At 47.4% G+C, this 4,027-nt stretch overlaps 1 pseudogene; it reads right to left on the bottom strand.

The window, feature by feature from the left end:
- Positions 1-555: 555 nt before the first annotated feature.
- Positions 556-1,923, bottom strand: LOC102975136 (voltage-dependent anion-selective channel protein 1-like; annotated as a pseudogene).
- Between the last annotated feature and the right edge of the window lie 2,104 nt (positions 1,924-4,027).

The following is a 4,027-nucleotide window of genomic DNA, read 5'->3' as shown; positions in this document are numbered from 1 at the left end:
ATGGCTGAACAGAGAGATCAATAGCGCCTGGTCCTTGCTGACATTTTTGAGCTGCTCATCAACTCTGGATCAGACATCATATTTTTTTTTAAGGTTTCAATATTTTATTCAAGTTTTATTTTAAGTGATGTTAATTATAGCATTTGACGGGGAGGAACTAATTCCACACAAAATGGAAGACTCTAAAATGCACCCATTAAACTGCTAAAAAATAAACTGAGTGGTGAGAATACAACAGAAGTTCAATTTAGATTCTGAGTGTTGTCACCATGTGATTACAGTCACAGAGACTCTTCCCAGCTTGCAGCTGGAGCTCTTAGAAGCTATTTCATACTCTGGTGCAGGGCAAAAAAACACAGCATGAGAAAAAACACAATTAAGTCCTGAATTATCGGCTTCATCACATCCACCTTCTCCACCCCAAAATGGCACAGAAGAAACAGCTACCACTCCCTGCAGACTACTTTTGGTGTAAAAGTGGTGATGGATTGGGGTGGAAAAAGTCCCTGCCTAAAAAAGTCCCTTCCAGATGAGTTTGTATACACCACCAAACAGCCTCTCCTCAATCCGGATAGGAAACCAAGGTTCAGTCCTCAGGAAGTCACAATTTCATTCATTTACTCAATACGAATTTACAAATTACAAAGTGCCTGCAAATTATCAACTTCCACTTGCAGCCATTTCTAGGTAAAAAAGAAACCTGACATCTCTAGAGAGGCCAGCAAGCTCCCCCTCAAGTCTACAGCTGAAAGGACCTTTTTTGAAATTGGGTTTCTTCTGTACCTCTGAAAGGGTAACACCCTAAAGCTGAATCATCTTTAACCTGGAAGTCTAACGTGATATTTAGCGATACTTGCGTCCCAGACATACAACACTAAAAGGTACACTAAATTCTAAAGGTAGCTATGCTGCAAAATAGTTTAAAATTAAACGATTGTACAGTATTCATTTATGCTCGAAACTCCAGTCCTAGACCAAGCTTGTGGACACCAGCGTTGACATTCTTGCCATCCAGCAGAGCTGACAGTGTCAGTTTGATACCTGGCTTTAGGGTCTGAGTATATCCTAACCCTATGAGGCTGGATTTGTTCACTTTAGCCAAGAAGCAAGCGTCAGGGTCGATCTGGTACTTGGCTGCTATTCTGAAGCAAGTGTTACTGTTTCCCGCTGTCCAGGCTAGATTAACAGCAGTCTCCAACTTCTTGTTCACCTTCTGATAAATGGAGCTGCCAAACTCTGTCCCATCATTTATATTAGTGTGAAGCTGGAACTCATCGGTCTTGTAGCCAACTGCAAAGTTGCTCTGGGTCACTCGAGACTTTGCGGTCTCAGAATTCATCTGGTAGCCAGCCAGCCAGCCCTCATAACCCACCCTGGATGGAAGGCCCGGCAATGTCGAAATCCACGTCACAGCCCAGGTTGATATGTTCCCGCTTGTACCCTGTCTTGATTTTAGCCTTTTTTTTCCCCAGTGTTTGGAGAGAAGGATGAATCGAAGGTCAGCTTCAGGCCACGTGCAAGCTGATCTTCCACAGTAATCTCCGTGCCTAGTGTGTTGTCAGTGTTCCATTTCTCCGTAAACATCAGACCATATTCGGTCCATCTGTACTTGGTTTCCAGACTGCCCGTCACTTTGGTGGTCTCGGTGTCGGCTGAACCTGAGCTTGTAAATTCCAGTCCATTCTCAGATTCTGTTTTCAAATCAAGTTTTATTAAGCCAAACCCATAGCCCTTGGTGAAGACATCCCTGGCAGATTTGCCAAGATCAGCATACGTGAGAGGCACAGCCATCTTCTGCACCCCTCGTCGCAGGTTGCACACCTTGGCAAACGCTGTTTTCTGTCCTAATGGCCGGACATCTAGGAATCATGCTCCATGAGTTGTGAACCCTCCAGGAAGAAATCCAGACTTCATATTGAGATAATTCTGTGTCATAATGATTTAGCCACAGTCTGTTTAGGTCTTTTGTTACATGTAACCTATCTGACACAAAGGGCAGAGGCAGACAGACACCAGTTGCAGAATTCAAGTCTCATGGATGAGACCTGATAAGAAGCAGGGGCAGGCCAGACAAAGACCTGGAAGGCAGCAAGAAGCAAAGCTCAATGGCATCACCAGGCCAAGGAACAATTTCTTGGCCTTTCCTGGGCTATGTGGCCTATCATCAACAGAAGCCTGAACCTGCTACACCGGCCCATGGCTTTGATGGCACCCCAGGTGTCTCTCATCGGTGATTACCCAAAGCTAGTGCACAAAGAACTGTTGCCTTTCACAACCACAGAGTTACAGGGGTCTGGGGTTTTTTTGTTTTGTTTTGTTTTGTTTGTGGTACACGGGCCTCTCACTGTTGTGGTCTCTCCCGTTGCGGAGCACAGGCTCCGGATGCACAGGCTCAGCGGCCATGGCTCACGGGCCTAGCCGCTCCGCGGCACGTGGGATCTTCCCGGACCGGTGCACGAACCCGCGTCCCCTGCATCGGCAGGCAGTCTCTCAACCACTGCGCCACCAGGGAAGCCCAAGGGTCTGGGGTTTTGACATATTATAACCTTGGACAGAGGAAAGAAGCTGACCTTCTCTCTTTTTAATTCAGTCCAATACTAAAGAATAGCTAGACTCATTGCAACTGTAGTCTATGCATTAATTAATAGGGCAGCTATGGAAGTTCTTTGTATTCTTTCTTAATGGTTAGTTATTGTAAAATTTTCTACTATAATGATCTGTTAAAGTCAGGAAGTAAGCTTCAAAATCCACATGAATTGAAGATCAGACATGAGGCTTCAGATACATTTCTCACTGTGGCGGACTCAAACAGTGTTCACACTCCTCTGTTGTCAGGGGTGCTCTGGGGGAGAAGATGGAGGCTCACAGCAACCTGTGAGCCAGTTCATCAGCAGGAAGGCTTTATCCTCAGGGCAGCCAACTGGGGCAGGTCAGAAGGGATACCTCAAGATCTGCAAGACAGGGACTTCCCTGGTGGTCCAGTGGGTAAGAGTCCGTGCTCCCAATGCAGGGGGCCCAGGTTCAATCCCTTGTCAGGGAACTAGATCCCACATGCATGCCACAACCAAGAACCGGTACAGCCCAAATAAATTAATTAATTAAAATAAAATTAAGAAAAAAAATTAATAGATCTGCAAGACAAAGGAGTCCAAATTCATGGCCAGAAAAAAGCCACGGGCCTGGAGACCAATTCAGGATCTGTGTGAAGGGGGAAATCTGTGCTCAGGGGAAGAGCCGAGCCCTGAAATCCAGAACCATGGAGAACAAAGCCATAGCACAAGCAAAAAGAAACAGAAGCGTCCCTGAAGAAAGAGCTGCTTTGCCGGCAAGTTTCTTCTTCATGCCCACCTGAGGCAGGGGAGCCCAGACCTGCAGGGGGAGAAAAGCACTTTGGCTGGTTAAGAACTGGTGGCAGGAGTGTGGCTGCAACCAGGGTTCTGACAGTGACTCATGCCTCAGGAATAGTCATCACGATGGCTTTCACTTGGGGGCGTGCCATGGGCCACACACAGTGCTAAGTGTCTTTTCAAATCCTCACAAAACCCCATGATTTAGGCCCTATTATCATCCCCACTTAAGAGCTGAGAAACTGAGGCTGAGAGAGGTAAAGTCACTCTTGGTCTCTAAAGTCTCCCTGTTGGTGAGCGTAGAGGCAGGTTTCAAAGCCCAAGTTCGGACTCACCTCTGTAATCTCAAGTCTACCCACTCGCCACCTTCCCGCCTCCTTCTCCATGAACCCTTCCCAAACCTGGCGGTTCCCACCAATCCTGTCCTTCTCTCCCACCTTGTAGTGCTTGTAACAGCCTACTTGGTGCTGAGTTACTTATTGCTGCCATATGGTGACCAAATGTTCCCTGAGTGTGCTCCCTGTCCCCCCAGTAGCCCTGTAAGCTCTTTTTTTTTTTTTTCGGTACGTGGGCCTCTCACTGCTGTGGCCTCTCCCACTGCGGAGCACAGGCTCCGGACGCGCAGGCTCAGTGGCCATGGCTCACGGGCCCAGCCGCTCCGCGGCATGTGGGATCTTCCC

The sequence above is a fragment of the Physeter macrocephalus genome, chromosome 20 (genome assembly GCF_002837175.3).
Source record: "Physeter macrocephalus isolate SW-GA chromosome 20, ASM283717v5, whole genome shotgun sequence".
In the NCBI taxonomy this organism is placed as follows: domain Eukaryota; kingdom Metazoa; phylum Chordata; class Mammalia; order Artiodactyla; family Physeteridae; genus Physeter; species Physeter macrocephalus.
The sequence above is the reverse complement of the archived record's forward strand: the minus strand, read 5'-3'. Positions and strand labels throughout refer to the sequence as shown.